The 27535-nt window shown below is 47.1% G+C and overlaps 1 pseudogene; it reads right to left on the bottom strand.

The window, feature by feature from the left end:
* The window catches only part of LOC137537112 (zinc finger protein 91-like), an 87649-nt pseudogene that overhangs the window by 5066 nt on the left and 55048 nt on the right, over positions 1 to 27535 (bottom strand).

Genomic DNA, 27535 nt, shown 5'->3' with positions numbered 1-27535 from the left:
ACGTGGCACTTCTGGGGATAGAACTGAAACAGTTGTCAGAAAAACAGTTTGACTTATTTACACATATTCTACCAGCTGCAAGCAAATCATTGCAGGCAGCTCCCAGAATAAAGTTCTCTCAGTATCTATTAACTTAAGCCTAGGATAAGTCATGCTGTATTCTTTACAGGATCAGAGCTATTCAGCATGATAAACATTATGAAGCAGTTTGGTCACCTTATAATAATAATAACAACCTGAGGGAGGCCCCATCCTCTCACCTGGCTACGGTATAGCAATATTAGGAATATATAGAGTGAGAATTCCTGATCCAATATCAGAGCCATAATCCAGCCAGGTCCACAGTTCCTTTTCTTTTGTCTCTTTCCTTTCATTACTAGTGTGGGTCATGTGTAGGAGAACTCATGGAGGAGCATGTGATCAGTTTGGTCAGGTGATAGATATGTAAGTCTCTGATTTGCTAGTTATGATCATGTGCTAAAGCAGGATGTAATCACAGCAAATCAGAGCTTTGAAAATCTATCAGCTGATCAAACAAATCACATGCTTTTCCATGAGTTCTCCTAGACATGAGCAGTAATATTCATTTCCTCTTTCCTTAGTCTTTCTTTTCTTGTCTCTTTCTTTCCCTCTCTGGTACTATAATAATTGCAGACACTTATGCTGCATTATACTATCTCCCCGGCAGACACAGGCAGTGCCTAGAGGCAGCCCCACCACAGAATGCCTCTGGAGGCTTTAAGGCGCTGCTAGACACCAGTTACCAGCTTGTTTTAGGGCAAGTTGTATATGTTTCCCAGACTGGGCTAGACGTTGCTCAATATGAGACTTTCACACCAAATTCTGGTGATGGGATCATGATGAACAACTAACCAAAGCCATAGTGTACTACTTTAATTGAGGGCCACTTGTAGCAATTGTGGAATTCTCTCCGTGATCAGCGCACAAGACGTGTGCTGACACTGCGGAAATCCTCCACAAGCGTATAATTTGAGGAAACCCAGCAAAAGGTGCAATGCACCTGTAGAGGGAAATTCCTGTCGACAGGTGGAGCTGTGGAGTGCAGAGGAACAGCTCCTCTGCTCTGCCACAGATGCCAGACAGGAATTGTACGAAGGGAAGAAACGCAGGGCAAGATAGCCCTGAAAGAGAGAGATCAAAGCAACAGAGTGTATGTGTGTCCACCAAACTAGTCGCCACCCTGCGACGATGAACACACAACCATAAAGATAAAGTGAGAAGGCAATCGCCAGAGATGGCGATTGCTAACAGCGACACAAGACCGAATAAGCACAGATGAGGAATGTATGTATGTCCACCAATCTAGCCGCCAACCTGCGACGGTGGACACACAACAGAAGAAACCAAGTGAGAACGCAATCGCAAGAGAAGCGATTGCGGAAGAGAATGAGCACAGGAACAGAATGTATGTATGTGCCCCAATCTAGTCGCCAACCCGCGACGGGTGCACATACAACAACAGATATGAAGTAGGAACGCAATCGCGAGAGAGGCGATTGCCAGAGGTGACACAAGGCCACAGCAAGGCAGAGCACGAGAGTAGCAAAGGCACAGCAAATCAAACAATGAGAAGATGAGGAAAATAACAAACGCTAACTAAACGCGAACACCGCACTCATTTGCAACAGTGCACGCGTTTATGCGCGTTATATGATAAGCACAACAGAGACAAGCACGCCTAACTAACCACCGACAGACAAACATGAAACAGAGGACGTGAGCGCTTGCTTAACGGTTACCTCACCGAGCCTCCAGCAAGCGTTCGTAGCAGACAAGACAGATACACGAAAACAGGAATAAGTGAGAGATACGATCCACTGCTCTTTCCGCCAGAGCGAGTGCGATCCAAGTATAGAAACAGAGCGATCTGGATCCACTGCTCTTTCCGCCAGAGCAAGTGCAATCCAAGTACAGCAAGAGAGTTGCAGACCAGAAGGATCCACAGCACTAGCGCAAGGCGAGTGCGATCCAGGAAGACAGAACAGAAGGATCCACAGCACTAGCGCAAGGCGAGTGCGATCCAGGCAAGACAGATCAGAAGGGGCTACCAGTAACAACCGCTGTTCCGGTTAGCACCCAGACACACAGAACGATTTCCTGTCGACCACCGCTGGGACAGGACAATCGCAACAGACAAACAAACAGATATGCAATCCTAACTGCACTAGGGAACCTGCCTAGTGCATTCCCAGGAATTACTCTAAGCTAATCTTTAAACAATGAGCAAGGCTGACACTCCAGGAGTGTTACACAGGACTAACCCTTATGACCAGCCCAGGTCTGTGATATCACATGGTATTTATAGTACAAGCCTACGAAGGATGTGGCTAGGCAATCTGCATGACAAACGTATGCAAATTCCTCAGCAGCAAGCTGCAAAACTGACAAAAGGTCTCTCTTCCAGAGACCTGCAGAATGCATACCTGAACAGTGGTCAAAAAGCTGCCTGCCTGCGCGGGCAGCCGAGCGGATCCTCACACCACTATCATGGAATAATTGTAAAATTTAAAATACATAATTATGCATAAGCAATATGTACATTTACAGGTCCTTCTAAAAAAATTTGCATATTGTGATAAAGTTCATTATTTTCTGTAATGTACTGATAAACATTAAACTTTCATATATTTTAGATTCATTACACACAACTGAAGTAGTTCAAGCCTTTTGTTTTAATATTGATGATTTTGGCATATAGCTCATGAAAACCCAAAATTCCTATCTCAAAAAATTAGCATATCATGAAAATGTTCTCTAAACGAGCTATTAACCTAATCATCTGAATCAACTAATTAACTCTAAACACCTGCAAAAGATTCCTGAGGCTTTTAAAAACTCCCAGCCTGGTTCATTACTCAAAACCGCAATCATGGGTAAGACTGCCGACCTGACTGCTGTCCAGAAGGCCATCATTGACACCCTCGAGCAAGAGGGTAAGACACAGAAAGAAATTTCTGAACGAATAGGCTTTTCCCAGAGTGCTGTATCAAGTCACCTCAGTGGGAAGTCTGTGGGAAGGAAAACGTGTGGCAGAAAATGCTGCACAACGAGAAGAGGTAACCGGACCCTGAGGAAGATTGTGGAGAAGGACCGATTCCAGACCTTGGGGGACCTGCGGAAGCAGTGGACTGAGTCTGGAGTAGAAACATCCAGAGTCACCGTGTACAGGCGTGTGCAGGAAATGGGCTACAGGTGCCGCATTCCCCAGGTCAAGCCACTTTTGAACCAGAAACAGCGGCAGAAGCGCTTGACCTGGGCTACAGAGAAACCGCACTGGACTGTTGCTCAGTGGTCCAAAGTACTTTTTTGGATGAAAGCAACTTTTGCATGTCATTCGGAAATCAAGGAAGACTGGGGAGAGGGAAATGCCAAAATGCCTGAAGTCTAGTGTCAAGTACCCACAGTCAGTGATAGTCTGGTGTGCCGCTATCGAAACATCCTGGGCCTCCATAACACCTGAACAGTGCCACAGGCTGATTGCCTCCATGCCACGCCGCATTGAAGCAGTCATTTCTGCAAAAGGATTCCCGACCAAGTATTGAGTGCATAACTGAACATAATTAATTGAAGGTTGACTTTTTTTTGTTTTAAAAACACTTATTTTATTGGTCGGATGAAATATGCTAATTTTTTGAGATAGTTGTGTGTAATGAATCTAAAATATGAGTCTAATGTTTATCAGTACATTACAGAAAATAATGAACTTTATCACAATATGCTAATTTTTTTTAGAAGGACCTGTATTTCCACAGTAAATTGCACTAAAAATTACTGTTTTCCTTCTTCCCTGTTACTTACAGTAAAAACTGACAGGTCTGACAGATTTTGGACAAGTAAATTTCCCATATGGAAGTCTCAGGACTTATTTTTAAAAGCCCTTACTGAATGGCAGTTACTAAGTTCGAACACCAAAACAGTGTGCAAGTGAGTAGTGAGGCTGGCCAGCATCTTTGTATAGATCCTTTTCAAAGATTAATACACAATTAGTCTGCGCTATGGATAGGAGTATATAATTTAATAAAAACAACGTGGTGCGCATTAACCTCCTTAGCGGTATGGACGGCTTATTTCGTCCATAACCGTCGGAGGGCGCCGCTCAGGCCCCACTGGGCCGATTTGCATAATTTTTTTTAAAAACACGCAGCACGCACTTTGCGTAACAGGCCCCCCCCCCCCCCCCCCAGACCTGGCCAATCAGTGACAGGCAGCGCTGAGGGGTGGATCGAGACTCCCTGTGACGTCACAACGTCGATGACGTCATTCAGCTCGTCGCCATGGCGACGGGGGAAGCCCTAAAGGAAATCCCGTTCAGAACCGCGCACCGGCGGCGATCGGAGGGGTGGGAGGGATGCGGCAGGGAGGGGGGAATCATGTAGCTAGCACTAGGCTAGCTACATGATTTAAAAAAAATCGAAAAAATACTGCGCAGCAGCCTCCCTGGCGATCTTAATAGAACGCCAGGGAGGTTAATAAATGTACTGTCATACATAAAACTGTCCAAGAAAAGGAATTATCTGTGCTCATAGACTAGGATTAAGTATAAGTTCAGTCCCAATATCACCAATTCAGTTGTCTTCAATCCAACTGTATCTAAGTGATCCAATTCCAGGAGACTAGAACGGCTCCACAATAACCAGCCAACACGTCATGTAAAATAAAAATGAGAGGCACATAGCGTAATCCAATTACATAATAAATGCCCGTCACCTCTCCAGTGTGATCACAGCCCAGCACCCGGTGCAGAAACACATTCCGCCCAGAGCGTCCGCACTCACCCAGTTAACCTCCACAGGTAAAGATATAAAGCAACACGGGGGCAGGTACAGCTGCTGGTCACCGATGACTTCGCCAAATCCACAATCTCAAAAAAGCTCCATATAGTGTTAAACCATTTATTGATGAAAACATAAAAGTTCAAGGATGCACTCACAAAAGCAGAAGATCAAGCGCCACTGTCACATTACACCGATCCTTAGCTCACTGCACTGGTTACCAGTAGAATGGAGAATACTCTTCAAGATTGGACTGCTGACATTCAAATCCCTGCACAATCTGGGCCCTGGATACATGAAGGACCTGCTGAAGCTGCACCACACCTCTCACAACCTCAGATCAGCTAGTTCTATAAACTTGGTCACTCCCAGAGTGCACCACAAAAAATCTGGAGACAGAGCCTTCTGTCATGCTGCCCCTTCTCTTTGGAACTCCCTGCCACACCCAGTAAAGACAGCACCATCCCTGGAGCTATTCAAATCTAGACTGAAAAGCCACCTGTTTAGACTGGCATTTTCGGACTTATAAAATTCTTCCTCTGTACCACGATGGTCGGAGCCATGCTTATGCGCTTTGAGTCCTACGGGAGAAAAGCGCTTTACAAATGTTATTTGTTGTTGTTGTAATACAGGTCTGTAGCGGTCCCGGATAGCCGCTGATACACATGCCGCCTCGCTTCCTCGCATCTCCTTACGACTGCTGGTCACTTGATGCGTAGCTCCGCCTTACGCGTTTCGGCAAAGGTAGGACTCATCAGGGGCCGCTAAAGACCTTTATTACACGCGGACGCACTGGGGGGAGTGTGTTTCTGCACCGGTTGCTGAGCTGTGATCACATTGGAGAGGTGACGGGTATTTATTATGTAATTTGGATTATGCTATGTGCCTCTCATTTTTATTTTACATGAAGTGTTGGCTGGATATCGTGGAGACGTTCTAGTCTCCTGGAATTGGATGACTCAGATACAGTTGGATTGAAGACAACTGGATTGGTGATATTGGGACTGAACTTACACTTTATCCTAGTCTATGAGCGCAGTTAATTCCTTTTCTTGGACCTTTTCAGAGATTGTTTTTGTAAAGTATACTGGAAATATGTTGAATCACCATGAGGTGATGGACTAGTACAATACCTGTCAGATTTTTACTGCCTACAGTAAGAAATCGCAAGATAGGAGAAAAGTGATTTATAGTGCATATTAACCTAAGAGAAATGTACTGTAATTATTTATTATAAATCTTACAATTATTCGTGATAGTGGTACTTAAAAAAGAAGGGGGGGGGGCATGTTGCCCCTATGATGGAGCTAATGTGCCGGTAGGGCAGTGATATCCATGTTATGTGAGCGTGCTGCCCCTATGATGGAGCTAATGTGCTGGTAGGGCAGTGATATCCATGTTATGTGAGCGTGCTGCCCTTATGATGGAGCTAATGTGCTGGTAGGGCAGTGATATCCATGTTATGTGAGCGTGCTGTCCCTATGATGGAGCTAATGTGCTGGTAGGGCAGTGATATCCATGTTATGTGAGCGTGCTGCCCCTATGATGGAGCTAATGTGCTGGTAGGGCAGTGATATCCATGTTATGTGAGCGTGCTGCCCCTATGATGGAGCTAATGTGCTGGTAGGGCAGTGATATCCATGTTATGTGAGCGTGCTGCCCCTATGATGGAGCTAATGTGCTGGTAGGGCAGTGATATCCATGTTATGTGAGCATGCTGCCCTTATGATGGAGCTAAGGTACTGGTAGAGCAGTGATATCAATGTTATGTGAGCATGCTGCCCCTATGATGGAGCTAATGTGCTGGTAGGGCAGTGGTATCCATGTTATGTGAGCATACTGCCCCTATGATGGAGCTAATGTGCTGGTAGGGCAGTGATATCCATGTTATGTGAGCATGCTGCCCCTATGATGGAGCTAATGTGCTGGTAGGGCAGTGATATCCATGTTATGTGAGCATGCTGCCCCTATGATGGAGCTAATGTGCTGGTAGGGCAGTGATATCCATGTTATGTGACCATGCTGTCCCTATGATGGAGCTAATGTGCTAGTAGGGCGGTGATAACGGAAAATTGTATACTCACCTAACGGTAATTTTCCTTTCCATGTGCATCCATGGCAGCATACAAATGGGTTAAGCCCCACCCCTACCAATTAACAGGACCTTAGCTATAAAAGAAAGTGACCCCTAGCGAGCAGCATTCTCATTAACTAGCCGAACCGGAGAACAGCAAAAAGTCAACAAAAGGAAAGGGAGGTAAATCCGTATGCTGCCATGGATGCACATGGAAAGGAAAATTACCGTTAGGTGAGTATACAATTTTCCGTTTTCCATATGCCTCCATGGCAGCATACAAATGGGATTTAACTAGCAAAAAAAAGTAAGGGTGGGACAAGACTTGCTGACCACAAATAATTTCAATTAAGGCTTTAACAGATTCAGAAATAACTTTCTCAAACTGAAGCGGAGGCTGCTGGATTGACTCTGAAATGGGCAATGAAAGTATGGACAGAGGACCAGTTGGCAGCCTGGTGAATCTTTGCCCGGATAGAGAAGGTGGCACAGGGGACAGCTGAGAAGAGTGCACTGTGATGCCACCCAGAGGGACAAGGTCAAAAACCCTAATAGGCTAGCCTTAATAAAAGGCTTTGTTGATTCATTTGAGCCATGAAGAGATCTTTTGAGTTTGATGTTAGCTGGCTCTTTCTCAGACCTGATGGAATTATGCAGAGCTGTTCTGATTTTCTGAAGCTCCCTTGTTACATTCACATAGGCTCTAAGTGTTCTTTCAACATCTAGAACATGCAGATCAGAGGAATTTGTATCCATAAAAGATGGCACTGTCCGATCCTGATTAAAGGGAAGCCCGGAAGTGAAGTGCTGTAGTGGTCTCAAGACTACTTATATTATCTAATCTGTCTCAAGACTACTGAGTAGAATGTCAAGAATGAGCCCCTAGATCCTGGAGCTCGGAAACTCTTCTGTCCGAAGAGATAGCGACTAGAGTTCTTAAGGTTAAGTCTCATCTCCTGCAGTCTTCCACTGGGTCAAAAAGAGGTTTTGCTAGGTAACTGAGAACCTGCACAGTTCCCACTTTGGAAAAAGGTTGCAATTAGGATGCTCGTTTTTGGTGGCAGCCTTCATAAATTGCACTATTAGAGGGTTAGAGACCCAGCAGTGATCAGTCAAAGCAGAGATCGCAGAAACCTGCACTTTGAGAGTGCGAGCCAATTGTTTTTCTAGGCCAATCTGGAGGAAGCTAAGAATATGTTGTGCTGGTGGAGCCATTGGATCAAAATTATTTACCAGAGCAATTGAGAAAAAATATTTTCCAGTTTGTGGTAGTTTTCCCTGCTTTTAGCAGTGTGTTTATCAATGATTCTGAGTTTACCAGGTCTCTAAGCTTCCTCCCACAATCCTTAAGCCATTAAATTAAGGGATTGAGGAGACAGATGATAAATTGAGTCCTGGGACAGGGGGTTTGGTCTGACTGGAAGAGGAATAGGAGGTTCCAACTTCAGGCTCCAAATTAGAGGGACTCATGGCTGGCATGGCCAAAATGGACCCACTTCCAGGAGTACCACTTGTTCTAGGAGGAGTCTCCTCAGAATTTTGAAGATAAGTGGAGTTGGAGGAAAAAAACAAAGACCATTCAGAAATTTCAGGTGTTGCCAGAGCACTCTGAGCCCTTGAATGTGGGGGCGAATCTCCTCGAGCTGGCATTTAGTTGATGTAGGTTGCCATCAGGTCCACCTACCCAATGGTCACAGATCACTCTGGATATATTTTTTTGAGTAGCCAAAAGCTATTGCCTCAGTCCCCTTGATTGATAAAATCTGCCACAGAGTTCTGAGGCCCTATGAGATAAACTGCCATAATGCTGCAGAGATTGCTCTCTGCACTGGAGATAATATTGCTGACCTCTAACACGAGGAACAGACTCCTTGTGTCCCTCTGCTACCTGATATCAAAGACTGACGTCTCATCCCAGTAATGGCTGAAGGTCTGATGCACCATATAAGCCACCCTGTGTTTGAGTAGATTTGCAGGGATTGATCAGCTTTGTTGTGACTATTTTACCTAGGCTAATACGACCTGTAGACATGTCAAACCATGCTTGCATCTTTACGAGTTATGGGTGAACGATTGGTTAATAGTTGTTGAGCTTGTGTTTAGCCACCACCGCAGACAGTCTCATTGTGGGAGTGAGAAGGATGGTCTGAGAGTAACTCTGGTGGTTTCATTGATGGAGAAACCCTAGTTGGAATGGGCAGATGTGCCAGTGAACCCATTTGACCATCTGGATTGTAGATGACGAAGTGCCCAGGAGGTGTATACAACACCTTGATTAATGAATATAGTATGATAAATCAGCACTCGCGAACTTTTGGCAGCAATTTTCTCATCTGGTTACAGCATTGGATATAGATTGGAATCTTGCTCCCGGAAAGATTAGGTCCTCAGAAGGAGTGAGGTGGCTTTCCTCCTTGTTTGTTAACCAGCCAAAGACAGACAGTGTTTGAAGAAGAATCTGTTGCTAACACAGTAGAGCCTTGGGATCTGAGGCTAGCAACAAAAGATTGTCTAAATAGTGATAAAGTCCTAACTTTGCTTTCTCAACTGAGCCACCAGACACACTAGTACCAACAAAGGTTGTCATGGCTGTGATAATGTCGAGAAGGAGGGTGGTTACTGGAGAAGAATGTTACCAACTGCATGGTGGAAAGAAGTTTGAAATAATGAATGCATCTGCCAAGTCTATTGAATATATTCAGTTCTGTAAGGGAATGGCTGGTCCATTCATTTGTTGTAACTCCATCTTGAATGTTTTCAGAAAGATGAAGATTTAGGAATTTCAGATCCAGTACTGAACACAGATCACCTGACTTCTTTACAATGAAGAGTTGAGAGTAGACTTCCTGAAAGCGCTCCTCTTCTGGAACCAACATAACAGCCGTTTTCTGCAATGAGTCATGAATGTAAAAGAGCAGGTCTCTGTAAAGACAAAGTGACTGAGTGGTGGAGTGAACTTGCACATCCAAGAAAAACCGAACCACTCTGTATCTGTGGCCCACTCATCCTTAATTGTTTTTGTCCAGATAATATGGAACTGCTGAAGTCTTGCAGCTACTATCTGGACTTCAGAATTGTCAATAGGACTCTGCGCTGACTGCTTTGTGAGCTTATGGAGATTAGTATGTGAAGTTTGCCAATTCCTATGGTCTGGTCTTTCTTTCCGCAATGTCTTCTCTCCTCTGGTATAATACCAGCCTTGGTGACTGTTGGTTGCCAGATTCAACTTGTTACTAAAAAGATTTCCTCCATCAAACAGAATTTTAAACACATTTTGTTGAAAGCTGGGATCGGCAGACTAGATTTTTTTTTTTTTAACAGGCCAATTCACTGTCATGGCAAAAAGCCTGGCATATTAAGTGGACTGGACTAAATCTATAGCCGCTTCCCTAATAAACTTAGAGACAATATGAAAGATCTCTAAGCTGCCAGGATAGAATCAGAATCCTTGTCCACTTCCGTGGCAACTGAAGATAGAGCCAGGGCTGGTTTACATGCCCCTCCAGTAGTGGTATACACCATTGTTAAATCTATATCAAGTTTATGGTCTAGGACATCTTAAAAAGTAATCAAGACTTAACCTTACATGGCATGCAAGACGCATGACTGACATGTCCACCATGGAAGCGAACGCTAGGACTGGAGAATTTTTTTGAAGAAAAAGGATTATGTTTGGAAAGCCTGCTTTTTCAGGAAGGACTTTCTCCTTACCTTTTCCCATTCATCTTTATTTGATCTCTTTCAAGACAGGAAAGGAGAATGATAATTATTTCAGACGTTTCTTAGCCTGGAGAAGGGTTTCCTCTTCCCAGTGAATGGCTTCACAGATGGTTTGGATAAAGGAGAAATAGAAACCAGATATCTGTATGCTCACTCTCATTGGATTCATGCTAAACCATAGATGATTGAGGATATTCAGTATCTTCATTGATTTGCTGGGAGGATGCTTGGGGACCAAAGAGCCTACATAGGAGTCCATTGATTCCTGGACAACCTGCTTTACCATCTTGGATGTGTGCATCTGGTGGAACTCTGGCTCTTTTCCCATCTGGTGGAAACAGATCTACTTTACCGATTTCCCTGGCATGGTTCTGTCGCCACAAGCCCAGCAATCTGGGGGGTTATGGTACCTTTAACTGGGACCTGATCCTCCAGTTCCCAGGCAGATTATTTACCTGCTCCTTGAGCAGGATCCTGAGTGATGATATAAAGATCTAAAGCAGGATCTTAGTTGATGACATAAGGAACTAATGTCCTAGAACTGTGGTGGGAACTTGCCCTCCTTTGTTCTCTTCTTCCTGGGCTTGTATATAAAAAAGTACAGCCCATTTATGGAAGGTGTGCTCTCTTTTTGTAGAAAAGCGGGGTCACTTACCTGTATGACTCTTACCTATTGACCTTAGAATTATCTTTTTCTGGCACAGTGTGATCCAGAATGCAGTCCAACGGACCGCAAGAGATGAAATAAGTAAGATAAAAGATACATGAAACGTAGCAGAAAAATAAGAAATCAGATAATACTTTCATGCAAGGAATGCTATGTCATTTATATTGCACATAGTATACAATACTGTTCATATAACTGTTTATAATGAGAATGGCAGATGATAAAATATAGTACATAGTGCTACCAAGATACTTGGAATAACTTACCTCCTCCTGCAGCTTGAGAAGCATTACATCAGAGGGACAGCAAATAATAGTGCCTTTACCTTTAAGCCAGACACAGAGGGAGGTAGTGTTGCAGCCAGCACAGTCCTGTGTGTATCCAGCCTTGTGAGAGGAGGGGAGGAGAGCTCAGCTGTGAGGAGATCTCTGCTGTGTCCAGAGCAGGGATTGGAGAGCAGTTACTGCAAACACTTCCTGGTCTGATGGCTGTGCGTTCCTAGCTGGAATGCACTCTAAGCCATGTGCTTCAGAGCCTTTCACTGTGAGACCTGGAGAGGCTGAAGTATGCCTCACATAATGGAGCCTGAGCAGTCAGCAGACAGAGCAAGAGATACAGGTGAGAGGGATCACACTGAACACTCAGCCGCACCAAACACCCAGCAGGAGAAACTGAACTATGCACCACTAACCTGTGCAACTGCAGACAGCAGACAGGAAGAAAAAAAGGTGAGAAGGATCACACTGTGCTCTGCAATCGTAGTTAAGTCATGCAGAGCAGCCATAAAGGGGAGAAAAGATCATTTAGATCAAGCTCCCACCATCACCCCAGATATAAGGTCCCTGAATAATTTGACATTTAGTCATGAAAACAGGGCTGCGACCAGGAGAGGCTGAACCTGGCCAGAACGCCGCAGGAATGTCGGCGAGGTAAGAGTAAAATAAAAATAAATAGCGATGAAACACTAAGGAACCTGTTCGGAGGTGAGGACAAAAATGAGAATGCTGCTCGCTAGGGGTCACTTTCTTTTATAGCGAAGGTCCTCTTAATTGGTAGGGGTGGGGCTTAACCCATTTGTATGCTGCCATGGAGGCATATGGAAATGCATGCTATGTGAGCGTGCTGCCCCTATGATGGAGCTAATGTGCTGGTAGGGAAGTGATATCCATGTTATGTGAGCATGCTGCCCCAATGATGGAGCTAATGTGCTGGTAGGGCAGTGATATACATGTTATGTGAGCATGCTGCCCCAATGATGGAGCTAATGTGCTGGTAGGGCAGTGATATACATGTTATGTGAGCATGCTGCCCCAATGATGGAGCTAATGTGCTGGTAGAGCAGTGAAATCAATGTTATGTGAGCATGCTGCCCCTATGATGGAGCTGATATGCTGGTAGGGCAGTGATATCCATGTTATGTGAGCATGCTGCCCATATGATGGAGCTGATGTGCCGGTAGGGCAGGGATATCCATGTTATGTGAGCATGCTGCCCCGATGATGGAGCTAATGTGCTGGTAGGGCAGTGATATCCATGTTATGTGAGCATGCTGCCCCTATGATGGAGCTAATGTGCCAGTAGGGCAGTGATATCCATGTTATGTGAGCATGCTGCCCCTATGATGGAGCTAATGTGCTGGTAGGGCAGTGATATCCATGTTATGTGAGCGTGCTGCCCCTATGATGGAGCCAATGTGCTGGTAGGGCAGTGATATCCATGTTATGTGAGCGTGCTGCCCCTATGATGGAGCTAATGTGCTGATAGGGCAGTGATATCCATGTTATGTGAGCGTGCTGCCCCTGTAATGGAGCTAATGTGCTGGTAGGGCAGTGATATCCATGTTATGTGAGTGTGCTGCCCCTTTGATGGAGCTAATGTGCTGGTAGGGCAATGATATCCATGTTATGTGAGCGTGCTGCCCCTATGATGGAGCTAATGTGCTGATAGGGCAGTGATATCCATGTTATGTGAGCGTGCTGCCCCGATGATGGAGCTAATGTGCTGGTAGGGCAGTGATATCCATGTTATGTGAGCGTGCTGCCCCTATGATGGAGCTAATGTGCTAGTAGGGCAGTGATATCCATGTGAGCATGCTGCCCCTATGATGGAGCTAATGTGCTGGTAGGGCAGTGATATCCATGTTATGTGAGCATGTTTCCCCTGTGATGGAGCTAATGTGCCGGTAGGGCAGTGATATCCATGTTATGTGAGCATGCAGTCCCTATGATGGAGCTAATGTGCTGGTAGGGCAGTGATAACCATGTTATGTGAGCATGCTGCCCCTATGATGGAGCTAATGTGCTGGTAGGGCAGTGATATCCATGTTATGTGAGCATGCTGCCCCTATGATGGAGCTAATGTGCCGGTAGGGCAGTGATATCCATGTTATGTGAGCATGCTGCCCCTATGATGGAGCTAATGTGCCGGTAGGGCAGTGATATCCATGGTATGTGAGCATGCTGCCCCTATGATGGAGCTAATGTGCTGGTAGGGCAGTGATATCCATGTTATGTGAGTATGCTGCCTATGATGGAGCTAATGTGCTGGTAGGAAACTGATATCCATATTATGTGATCATGCTGCCCCTATGATGGAGCTAATGTGCTGGTAGGGCAGTGATATCCATGTTATGTGATCATGTTGCCCCTATGATGGAGCTAATGTGCTGGTAGGGCAGTGATATCCATGTTATGTGAGCATGCTGCCTCTATGATGGAGCTAATGTGCCAGTAGGGCAGTGATATTCATGTTATGTGAGCATGCTGCCCCTATGATGGAGCTAATGTGCTGGTAGGGCAGTGATATCCATGTTATGTGAGCGTGCTGCCCCTATGATGGAGCTAATGTGCTGGTAGGGCAGTGATATCCATGTTATGTGAGCGTGCTGCCCCTATGATGGAGCTAATGTGCTGGTAGGGCAGTGATATCCATGTTATGTGAGCGTGCTGCCCCTATGATGGAGCTAATGTGCTGGTAGGGCAGTGATATCCATGTTATGTGAGCGTGCTGCCCCTATGATGGAGCTAATGTGCTGGTAGGGCAGTGATATACATGTTATGTGAGCGTGCTGCCCCTATGATGGAGCTTATGTGCTGGTAGGGAAGTGATATCCATGTTATGTGAGCATGCTGCCCCAATGATGGAGCTAATGTGCTGGTAGGGAAGTGATATCCATGTTATGTGAGCATGCTGCCCCAATGATGGAGCTAATGTGCTGGTAGGGCAGTGATATACATGTTATGTGAGCATGCTGCCCCAATGATGGAGCTAATGTGCTGGTAGGGCAGTGATATCAATGTTATGTGAGCATGCTGCCCCTATGATGGAGCTAATGTGCTGGTAGGGCAGTGATATCCATGTTATGTGAGCATGCTGCCCCTATGATGGAGCTAATGTGCTGGTAGAGCAGTGATATCCATGTTATGTAAGCATGCTGTCCCCTATGATGGAGCTAATATGCAGGCAGGGCAGTAATATCCATGTTATGTGAGCAAGCTGCCCCTATAATGGAGCTAATGTGCTGGCAGGGCAGTTATATCCATGTTATGCGAGCATGCTGCCCCTATGATGGAGCGAATGTTCCGGTAGAACAGTGATATCCATGTAATGTGAGCATGCTGCCCATATGATGGAGCTAATGTGCCGGTAGGGCAGGGATATCCATGTTATGTGAGCATGCTGCCCCTATGATGGAGCTAATGTGCTGGTGGGGCAGTGATATCCATGTTATGTGAGCATGCTGCCCCAATGATGGAGCTAATGTGCTGGTAGGGCAGTGATATCAATGTTATGTGAGCATGCTGCCCATATGATGGAGCTAATGTGCTGGTAGGGCAGTGATATCCATGTTATGTGAGCATGCTGCCCCTATGATGGAGCTAATGTGCTGGTAGAGCAGTGATATCCATGTTATGTAAGCATGCTGTCCCCTATGATGGAGCTAATGTGCTGGTGGGGCAGTGATATCCATGGTATGTGAGCATGCTGCCCCTATGATGGAGCGAATGTGCTGGTAGGGAAGTGATATCCATGTTATGTGAGCGTGCTGCCCCTATGATGGAGCTAATGTGCCTGTAGGGCAGTGATATCCATGTTATGTGAGCGTGCTGCCCCTATGATGGAGCTAATGTGCTGGTAGGGCAGTGATATCCATGTTATGTGAGCGTGCTGCCCCTATGATGGAGCTAATGTGCTGATAGGGCAGTGATATCCATGTTATGTGAGCATGCTGCCCCTATGATGGAGCTAATGTGCTGGTAGGGCAGTGATATCCATGTTATGTGAGCGTGCTGCCCCTATGATGGAGCTAATGTGCTGGTAGAGCAGTGATATCCATGTTATGCGAATGTGTTGCCCCTATGATGGAGCTAATGTGCTGGTAGGGCAGTGATATCCATGTTATGTGAGCATGCTGCCCCTATAATGGAGCTAATGTGCTGGCAGGGCAGTTATATCCATGTTATGTGAGCATGCTGCCCCTATGATGGAGCTAATGTGCCGGTAGGGCAGGGATATCCATGTTATGTGAGCATGCTGCCCCTATGATGGAGCTAATGTGCTGGTGGGGCAGTGATATCCATGGTATGTGAGCATGCTGCCCCTATGATGGAGCGAATGTGCTGGTAGGAAAGTGATATCCATGTTATGTGAGCGTGCTGCCCCTATGATGGAGCTAATGTGCCTGTAGGGCAGTGATATCCATGTTATGTGAGCGTGCTGCCCCTATGATGGAGCTAATGTGCTGGTAGGGCAGTGATATCCATGTTATGTGAGCGTGCTGCCCCTATGATGGAGCTAATGTGCTGATAGGGCAGTGATATCCATGTTATGTGAGCATGCTGCCCCTATGATGGAGCTAATGTGCTGGTAGGGCAGTGATATCCATGTTATGTGAGCGTGCTGCCCCTATGATGGAGCTAATGTGCTGGTAGGGCAGTGATATCCATGTTATGCGAATGTGTTGCCCCTATGATGGAGCTAATGTGCTGGTAGGGCAGTGATATCCATGTTATGTGAGCGTGCTGCCCCTATGATGGAGCTAATGTGCTGGTAGGGCAGTAATATCCATGTTATGTGAGCGTGCTGCCCCTATGATGGAGCTAATGTGCTGGTAGGGCAGTGATATCCATGTTATGTGAGCGTGCTGCCCTTATGATGGAGCTAAGGTGCTGGTAGAGCAGTGATATCCATGTTATGTGAGCGTGCTGCCCTTATGATGGAGCTAAGGTGCTGGTAGAGCAGTGATATCAATGTTATGTGAGCGTGCTGCCCCTATGATGAAGCTAATGTGCTGGTAGGGTAATGTGAGCGTACTGCCCCTATGATGGAGCTAATGTGCTGGTAAGGCAGTGGTATCCATGTTATGTGAGCATGCTGCCCCTATGATGGAGCTAATGTGCTGGTAGGGCAGTGATATCCATGGTATGTGAGCATGCTGCTCATATGATGGAGCTAATGTGCTGGTAGAGCAGTGATATCCATATTATGTGAGCGTAGTGCGCCTATAATGGAGCTAATGTGCTGGTAGGGCAGTGATATCCATGTTATGTGAGCATGCTGCCCCTATGATGGCGCTAATGTGCTGGTAGGGCAGTGATATCCATGTTATGAGAGCATGCTGCTCATATGATGGAGCTAATGTGCTGCTAGGGAAGTGATATCCATGTTATGTGAGCATGCTGCTCCTATGATGGAGCTGATGTGCTGGTAGGGCAGTGATATCCATGTTATGTGAGCATGCTGCCCCTATGATGGAGCTAATGTGCTGGTAGGGCAGTGATATACATGTTATGTGAGCGTGCTGCCCCTATGATGGAGCTAATGTGCTGGTAGGGAAGTGATATCCATGTTATGTGAGCATGCTGCCCCAATGATGGAGCTAATGTGCTGGTAGGGCAGTGATATCCATGTAATGTGAGCATGCTGCCCCAATGATGGAGCTAATGTGCTGGTAGGGCAGTGATATCAATGTTATGTGAGCATGCTGCCCCTATGATGGAGCTAATGTGCTGGTAGGGCAGTGATATCCATGTTATGTGAGCATGCTGCCCCTATGATGGAGCTAATGTGCTGGTAGAGAAGTGATATCCATGTTATGTGAGCATGCTGCCCCTATGATGGAGCTAATGTTTCGGTAGAACAATGATATCCATGTAATGTGAGCATGCTGCCCCTATGATGGAGCTAATGTGCCGGTAGGGCAGGGATATCCATGTTATGTGAGCATGCTGCCCCTATGATGGAGCAAATGTGCTTGAGGGGCAGTGATATCCATGTTATGTGAGCATGCTGCCCCTATGATAGAGCGAATGTGCTGGTAGGGAAGTGATATCCATGTTTTGTGAGCATGCTGCCCCTATGATGGAGCTGATGTGCTGGTAGGGCAGCGATAACCATGTTATGTGAGCATGCTGCCCCAATGATGGAGATAATGTGCTGGTAGGGCAGTGATATCCATGTTATGTGAGCACGCTGCCCCTATGATGGAGATAATGTGCTGGTAGGGCAATGATATCCATGTCATGTGATCATGCTGCCCCTATGATGGAGCTAATGTGCCGGTAGGGCAGTCATATCCATGTTATGTGAGCATGCTGCCCCTATGATGGAGCTAATGTGCCGGTAGGGCAGTGATATCCATGGTATGTGAGCATGCTGCCCCTATGATGGAGCTAATGTGCTGGTAGGGCAGTGATATCCATGTTATGTGAGTATGCTGCCTATGATGGAGCTAATGTGCTGGTAGGACACTGATATCCATATTATGTGATCATGCTGCCCCTATGATGGAGCTAATGTGCTGGTAGGGCAGTGATATCCATGTTATGTGATCATGCTGCCTCTATAATGGAGCTAATGTGCTGGTAGGGCAGTAATATCCATGTTATGTGAGCATGCTGCCCCTACGATAGAGCTAATGTGCCGGCAGGGTAGTGCTATCCATGTTATATTAGCATGCTGCCCCTGTGATGGTGCTAATGTACTGGTAGGGCAGTGATATCCATGTTATGTGAGCATGCTGCCCCTATGATGGAGCTAATGTGCTGGTAGGGCAGTGATATCCATGTTATGTGAGCATGCTGTCCCTATGATGGAGCTAATGTGCTGGTAGGGCAGTGATATCCATGTTATGTGAGCATGCTGCCCCTATGATGGAGCTAATGTGCTGGTAGGGCAGTGATATCCATGTTATGTGAGCATGCTGCCCTATGATGGAGCTAATGTGCTGGTAGGGCAGTGATATCCATGTTATGTGAGCATGCTGCCCCTATGATGGAGCTAATGTGCAGGCAGGGCAGTGATATCCATGTTATGTGAGCGTGCTGCCCCTATGATGGGGCTAATGTGCTGGTAGGGCAGTGATATCCATGTTATGTGAGCGTGCTGCCCCTATGATGGAGCCAATGTGCTGGTAGGGCAGTGATATCCATGTTATGTGAGCGTGCTGCCCCTATGATGGAGCTAATGTGCTGGTAGGGCAGTGATATCCATGTTATGTGAGCATGCTGCCCCTATAATGGAGCTAATGTGCTGGTAGGGCAGCTGTATCCATGTTATGTGAGCATGCTGCCCCTATGATGGAGCTAATGTGCTGTTAGGGCAGTGATATCCATGTTATGTGAGCATGCTGCCCCTATGATGGAGCTAATGTGCTGGAATGAGCAGTGATATCCATGTTATGTGAGCGTGCTGCGCCTATAATGGAGCTAATGTGCTGGTAGTGCACTGATACCCATGGTATGTGAGCGTGCTGCACCTATGATGGAGCCAATGTGCTGGTAGGGCAGTGATATCCATGTTATGAGAGCATACTGCTCATATGATGGAGCTAATGTGCTGGTAGAGCAGTGATATCCATGTTATGTGAGCGTGCTGCGCCTATAATGGAGCTAATGTGCTGGTAGTGCAGTGATACCCATGGTATGTGAGCGTGCTGCACCTATGATGGAGCCAATGTGCTGGTAGGGCAGTGATATCCATGTTATGAGAGCATACTGCTCATATGATGGAGCTAATGTGCTGGTAGGGCAGTGATATCCATGTTATGTGAGCGTGCTGCCACTATGATGGAGCTAATGTGCTGGTAGGGCAGTGATATTCATGTTATGTGAGCATGCTGCCCCTATGATGGAGCTAATGTGCTGGTAGGGCAGTGATATCCATGTTATGTGAGCATGCTGCCCCTATGATGGAGCTAATGTGCTGGTAGAGCAGTGATATCCATGTTATGTGAGCATGCTGCCCATATGATGGAGCTAATGTGCTGGTAGGTCAGTGATATCCATGTTATGTGAGCATGCTGCCCCTATGATGGAGCTAATGTTCTGCTAGGGCAGTGATATCCATGTTATGTGAGCATGCTGCCCCTATGATGGAGCTAATGTGCTGGTAGGGCAGTGATATCCATGTTATGTGAGCGTGCTGCGCCTATAATGGAGCTAATGTGCTGGTAGGGCAGTGATACCCATGGTATGTGAGCGTGCTGCACCTATGATGGAGCCAATGTGCTGGTAGGGCAGTGATATCCATGTTATGAGAGCATGCTGCTCATATGATGGAGCTAATGTGCTGGTAGGGCAGTGATATCCATGTTATGTGAGCATGCTGATCTTACGATGGAGCTAATGTGCTGGTAGGTCAGTGATATCCATGTTATGTGAGCATGCTGCCCCTATGATGGAGCTAATGTGCTGGTAGGGCAGTGATATCCATGTTATGTGAGCATACTGCCCCTATGATGGAGCTAATGTGCTGGTAGGGCAGTGAAATCTATATTATGTGAGCATGCTGCTCCTATGATGGAGCTAATGTGCTTGTAGGGCAGTGATATTCATGTTATGTGAGCATGCTGCCCCTATGATGGAGCTAATGTGCTGGTAGAACAGTGATATCCATGTTATGTGAGCATGCTGCCCCTATGATGGAGCTAATGTGCTGGTAGAGCAGTGATATCCATGTTATGTGAGCATGCGGCCCCTATGATGGAGCTAATGTGCTGGTAGGGCAGTGATATCCATGGTATGTGAGCATGCTGCCCCTATGATGGAGCTAATGTGCTGGTAGGACAGTGATATCCATGTTATGTGAGCATGCTGCCCCTATGATGGAGCTAATGTGCTGGTAGAGCAGTGATATCCATGTTATGTGAGCATGCTGCCCATATGATGGAGATAATGTGCTGGTAGAGCAGTGATATCCATGTTACGTGAGCATGCTGCCCCTATGATGGAGATAATGTGCTGGTAGGGCACGGATATCCATGTTATGTGAGCATGCTGCCCCTATGATGGAGATAATGTGCTGGTAGGGCAGTGATATCCATGTTATGTGAGCGTGCTGCCCCTATGTTGGAGCTAATGTGCTGGTAGAGCAGTGATATCCATGTTATGTGAGCATGCTGCACCTATGATGGAGCTAATGTGCTGGTAGGGCAGTGATATCCATGTTATGTGAGCATGCTGCCCATATGATGGAGCTAATGTGCTGGTAGGGCAGTGAAATCTATATTATGTGAGCATGCTGCTCCTATGATGGAGCTAATGTGCTTGTAGGGCAGTGATATTCATGTTATGTGAGCATGCTGCCCCTATGATGGAGCTAATGTGCTGGTAGGGCAGTGATATCCATGTTATGTGAGCGTGCTGCCCCTATGTTGGAGCTAATGTGCTGGTAGAGCAGTGATATCCATGTTATGTGAGCATGCTGCCCCTATGATGGAGGTAATGTGCTGGTAGAGCAGTGATATCCATGTTATGTGAGCATGCTGCCCCTATGATGGAGGTAATGTGCCCGTAGGGCTGTAATATTTTTGTCCTGATTAACTGCTCTGGTCCTCATCCATCCTCAGTGATGTGGTCATGTGATCTGTACAGGATGCTGCTGCCTTTTTATCGATAATAAGGGTAGGATAATCTAGGTTGTATAGTTGTCAGTGTTGAAACTACCAATACAGCATTCCCCATCACCCCAGCACCCCCATTGCTGTAACTTGTGGGAGGTGGGGCCATGCAGAGTATTGCAGGAAAGCGTAACAAGTTGGTTTATAGCGATCTGTGCACTATACTCACCGTTTCGGGCTGAAACTGGTCAAATCGTCGATCAGGCATGCTTTTGTTGGCACCGATTTTCATCCAATGAGACAATAATCATCAAATTGTATGGTTGATCGGCCGCCAAATATATAGATTATATGGACTCTTTCTCATATAGCTTCCCTGGTGGTGTTAGTGGCCCCCTCCCTCCCCATATAGCTTCCCTGGTGGTGTTAGTGGCCCCCTCCCTCCCCATATAGCTTCCCTGGTGGTGTTAGTGGCCCCCATCCCCCCATATAGCTTCCCTGGTGGTGTTAGTAGCACCCTCCCTCCCCATATAGCTTCCCTGGTGGTGTTAGTGGCCCCCTCCCTCCCCATATAGCTTCCCTGGTGGTGTTAGTGGCCCCCTCCCCCCATATAGCTTCCCTGGTGGTGTTAGTGGCCCCCTCCCTCCCCATATAGCCTCCCTGGTGGTGGTTAGTGGCCCCCTCCCTCCCCATATAGCTTCCCTGGTGGTGTTAGTGACCCCCTCCCTCCCCATATCGCTTCCCTGGTGGTATTAGTGGCCCCCTCCCTCCCTATATAGCTTTCCTGGTAGTGTCAGTGGCCCCCTCCCTCTCTCCCCCATATAGCTTACCTGGTGGTGTTACTGGCCCCCTCCCTCCTCATATAGCTTCCCTGGTGGTGTTAGTGGCCCCCTCCCTCCCCATATAGCTTCCCTGGTGGTGTTAGTGGCCCCCTCCCTCCCCATATAGCTTCTTTGGTGTTGTTAGTGGCCCCCTCCCTCCCCATATAGCTTCCCTGATGGTGTTAGTGGCCCCCTCCCTCCCCATATAGCTTCCCTGATGGGGTTAGTGGCCCCCTCCCTCCCCATATAGCTTCCCGGGTGGTGGTAGTGGCACCCTCCCTCCCCATATAGCTTCCCTGGTGGTGTTAGCGGCCCCTCCCCCCATATAGCTTCCCTGGTGGTGTTAGTGGCCCCCTCCCTCCCCATATAGCATCCCTGGTGGTGTTAGCGGCCCCCTCCCTCCCCATATAGCTTCCCTGGTGGGGTTAGTGGCCCCCTCCCTCCCCATATAGCTTCCCTGGTGCTGTTAGTGGCCCACTCCCTCCCCCATATAGCTTCCCTGGTGGTGTTAGTGGCCCCCTCCCTCCCCATATAGCTTCCCTGGTGGTGTTAGTGGACCCCTCCCTCCCCACATAGCTTCTCTGGTGTTGTTAGTGGCCCCCTCCCTCCCCACATAGCTTCCCTGGTGGTGTTAGTGGCCCCCTCCCTCCCCACATAGCTTCCCTGGTGGTGTTAGTGGACCCCTCCCTCCCCACATAGCTTCCCTGGTGGTGTTAGTGGCCCCCTCCCTCCCCATATAGCTTCCCTGGTGGTGTTAGTGGCCCCCTTGCTCCCCACATAGCTTCCCTGGTGGTGTTAGTGGCCCCCTCCCTCACCCATATAGCTTCCCTGGTGGTGCTAGTGGCCCCCTCCCTCCCCATATAGCTTCCCTGGTGGTGCTAGTGGCCCCCTCCCTCCCCATATAGCTTCCCTGGTGGTGTTAGTGGCCCCCTCCCTCCCCATATAGCTTTCCTGGTGGTGTTAGTGGCCCCCTCCCTCCCCATATAGCTTCCCTGGTGGTGTTAGTGGCCCCCTCTCTCCCCATATAGCTTCCCTGGTGGTGTTTAGTGGCCCCCTCCCTGCGTACGAGAAAGGCGCCGGAGACTTGGGCGCAGGACACAGCCGGTATATGGCTGATCCTGCTGCCGCACAAGTCCGGGCCGTGTTAATTACTATTCCCCCTCCAGGCCGCCATGGATAGTGGGGGAATGATATACTGTAATTCGGCTTCCAGCAATCGCTGGAAGCCGAATTATTGTTTTAAAAGCAACTTCAGCTCCGTCTTCTGACAGCGCTGAAGTTACTCCCTGTGCCTGTTATAGCCGTAGTTCCCATTACGGCCTATGGTGGCGCCGGCTGCGACGAAGTCTCCTGCGCTGCTGTGCCCAAGTCTGCAGCGCTGGATTCAGCGTGTTCACCCTCCCTCCCCATATAGCTTCCCTGGTGTTGTTAGTGGCCCCCTCCCTCCCCATATAGCTTCCCTGGTGGTTAGTGGCCCACTCCCTCCCCATATAGCTTCCCTGGTGGTGTTAGTGGCACCCTCCCTCCCCATATAGCTTCCCTGGTGGTGTTAGTGGCTCCCTCCCTCCCCATATAGCTTCCCTGGTGGTGTTAGTGGCTCCCTCCCTCCACATATAGCTCCCCTAGTGGCGTTTAGTGGCCCCCTCCATCCCCATATAGCTTCCCTGGTGGTGTTTAGTGGCCCCCTCCATCCCCATATAGCTTCCCTGGTGGTGTTAGTGGCCCCCTCACCATATAGCTTCCCTGGTGGTGTTAGTGGCCCCCTCCCTCCCCATATAGCTTCCCTGGTGGTGTTAGTGGCCCCCTCCCTCCTCATATAGCTTCCCTGGTGGTGTTAGTGGCCCCTCCCTCCCCATATACCTTCCCTGGTGGTGTTAGTGGCTGCCTCCCTCCCCACATAGCTTCCCTGGAGTTGTTACTGGCCCCCTAACTCCCACATGCAGCTTCCCTGGTGGTGTTAGAGGCATCTCTCCCTCCCCACATAGCTTCCCTGGTGGTGTTAGTGGCTCCCTTCATCCCCCATACAGCTTCCCAGACAGTGTTATTAGACCCCCTCTCCCATATACCTTCCCTAGTGGTGCTAGTGCCACCCCCTCCCTTTTCCATATACCTTCTCTGGTGGTTACATCGTTTGGTTGAAAAATGACATCTGTCTATCAAGTTTAAACATAATTAAAAATATATCCACCATGATCCTGCAGAGTGCGTCTATCTGCTACAGCTTGCCCCTCGCTCTAGTGCATGCTTCCAGATGCCAGGCACTAGAGCGAGAGGTGAGTTGTAGTGGAAAGATGCAAAATGTTGGAGCTTAGCGGAGAAGCTGCTATTGCTGTGCATTCAGTCTATTGGAATGACTAGGGGAGCACAGGACAGAGGATAGAGGTACGCCGGAAGACAGGGTGGCTGTTGTGGGACTTGGGACCATAGGCTATTTACTGTATCCCAAAAACCAGCCAGACCCCAATGGTATTTTCCCAACACACAAGTAAAATAAAACAAATAAAAGTAGTCATACTTTCACTGAGGTCTGATCAATGCTGCTGGTGAGTCCTGGGTGGAGGAGAGTGTTTGTAGGTCTGATTGTCTAATACTGGGGGGGCCATGATTACCGATTCCTGAGAGGTACCTCTGGCTACCTAATACTGGGGAAGGGGGGGGGGAGGGGGGAGATTCTGATTACCTAATACTGGGGGGTGGGGATGATTACCAGTTACTGTGAGGGACCTCTGATTGCTGATACTGGGGGACCTCTGCTTATCTAATACTGGGAAGCTCTCTAATTACCTAATACTGGGGGACCTCTGATTACTCAATACTGGAGGGGGGGGGGCACTCTGATTACCTAATACTGGGGGGGGGGGGGCTCTGATTGCCTAATACTGATGAACACCTCTACCTAATACTGGAGGCACATGTGGCTACCGAATTGTCTATAAATATTATAATATATCCTGTGTATATTTCATCTATTAGCCTCAACCTTTACATCGTACCTACATACCTCCCAACTTTTTGTGGTAAGAAAGAAGGACACTTAAGCCACACCCCAAACCATGCCCCCAACACACCGCTAGTCATGCATACCATAAAAATTTCAGAAGACCACACTGGTCCTTTCTGTTTTGGTTCATTGTCCTTCATATTTACATTTAAAAAATATGAAATATATCAACTTAAATGATGGGAATAACGCTTAGAGTCCATTAAACCCATTTTAAGTAGAAAAATACATATATTTATATAGATCTGGGTTCTATTCCGTTAGCCGGGCACAACCACCAGCGAGTTACATATTTCCCTACTATCCATGGTGGCCTGGAGGGGGAATAGTAATTAACGCCACCTAGTGGTTGCGCCCGGCTAACGTAATAGTACCTAGATCTGTAAATCAGTCCTGAAAGAGGGAGAAATGAGGAAGAAAGACAGATGGACAGGGTCCCCAAAGAGGGGCTGCTCCTCAAAAAGAGGGACAGTAGGGAGCGATGCACCTATTTAGGCACATCCATCTTTCATCGCAACCTGTTAAGCACAACTCACTCTATCCCTCCCGGTGTGTACCCCCCTCGCTCCGCCGCGCAGGAGACCGAGGATCATATCCTGGCTGCAGCAGCAGCAGATCAGTAAGGAGGCCGGAGGCAAGACTCCCTGATGCTCCAGGGTGGCTGCTGTGTATCCCCATAGTGGCTGCAGCACCCAAGCACTGTGACTCCCATAGGAGAATAGTGCTATACAAGTGTTACTGTTTACTGTATGCGAGCTTTATTTATAACAGACGCTAATACACATACAGAGACATCTGAACATGCTGCTCAATCTCACACCTATCCTACATCCCGCACAATGTTGCTCAATGGGGATAAATCAGCTATTTGATAGTATAACAAAAATCATACAAATACCTCTTCCAACAAGATGTCCCCTCCACTTCCTGCCTATGGATTCAGAACTTCCTGCCTGTGCGTTCCACCTGGGAGAGAGGGGAGGTCGCCATCTTGTGGTGAATAGGCTAACTGCAGTCTCTGTTTGTGGACTCACCTGCACTAGTCAATCTTTATTATCGTTCTCTGTCACTGTAGACATCCTCAAACAAATCAGATTATTATTATTATTCCCCAGAGAGGTAAAGCTGCCATATGGATGTGGCTCCGTAATAACAGGAAGTGTCAATTTATTGCACCAGACTCATAGCTCCCAGCTGTCCCTCTTTTGAAAGGAACAGTCCCCCTTTGGGAACCCAATCCCTTTTTCTAACTCATGTAAAACTAACTTTTATTCCCACCCTTTACATTGTTATATTTCTTATTTTCAAATGTTAATGTGAAGGGGAATGAACTAGGATAGAAAGGACCAGTGTGGTCGGATTTACCAAACAACATATTGTTCTTATAAAATCTTTATGGTATGTGTGACTAGGAGTGTGTCAGCGGCGTGATCAAGGGAGTGTCAGGGGCATGGCTTAAGCGTCCCTTTTTCTTATCTCAAAAAGTTGGGAGGTTGCCAGACTGAGAGAAAGAGGCAGAATTACTGGAGAAATTGTCTGGACTGGGATGTCCACTTAAATAGAATCTTAACTGAAAATAAAAAGTCAAAATAAACATCTACAGGTCATACTTAACTCCCATGTAGTCTGCTTATCAGTATCTTTCTCCTGTCCTGCGTCCCGTTTGTCAGCTGTGATCAATGGAATTCTCTGTCCTCCATTTTGAAAATGGCCATTACCTCATAACAGAGCTTCCTGGTCAGCACACTGTTAAACTGTAATATCGCCCACTTGAGCCATAAGGAAACATGGAAATTACCTTGCACATTCAGTTGTAACTGACAGCAGCTGATATATAACTGACAGCAACTGGTATATTTCAGTTCTGACAAAATCTTGTCAGAACTGGATGGGATCACTTTAAGAAGAAAATAGTGAGCTTCTGAGAGGAACTGATGGTGCGGTTAGTATGTAATATTCATTTGCAGCTACATCATGTGTTTATTTTACATAATTTTACTCAGCTCAGGTTCCCTTTAAAGGTCAACTGTAGAGAGAGGGATATGGAGGCTGCCATATTTATTTCCAGTTGCCTGGCTGCTCTGCTGATGATCTACATCTAACGCTTTTAGTCATAGACCCTGAACAAGCATGCAGCAGATCAGGTGTTTCTGACATGATTGTCAGATCTGACATATTAGCTGCATGCTTGTTTCTGGTGTCATTCAGACACTACTGCAGCCAAATAGACCAGCAGGGCTGCCAGGCAACTAGTATTGCTTAAGAGGAAATAAATATGGCAGCCTCCATATACCTCTCACTACAGTTGTCCTTTAATCTCTTCATATCTCTCCTGGGATTCTCAGTCTCTTGTGGCCGTGCTCCTCCCCCAGCAGCTGACAGACTGGTAGCCGGGAAATGGAAATCCTCTCCTCCCTCCACCATCACTGAGCATATGGGAAGTATCCTGGAAATAAGGTGACTAAATGGGTGACTGCTCGGACATAGAATACAATGGACACTATTGGACAGATTTGATATCCTTGGTGAATACATGACCATTCAGGTGCCAAGTTTCATGCAGGCATCCGAAATTAGTAATGGGAAAGAAGTAAAGGAGGAAACAAACTGTAGTAAGCATG

The sequence above is a fragment of the Hyperolius riggenbachi genome, chromosome 10, assembly GCF_040937935.1.
Source record: "Hyperolius riggenbachi isolate aHypRig1 chromosome 10, aHypRig1.pri, whole genome shotgun sequence".
Lineage (NCBI taxonomy): Eukaryota > Metazoa > Chordata > Amphibia > Anura > Hyperoliidae > Hyperolius > Hyperolius riggenbachi.
The sequence above is the reverse complement of the archived record's forward strand: the minus strand, read 5'-3'. Positions and strand labels throughout refer to the sequence as shown.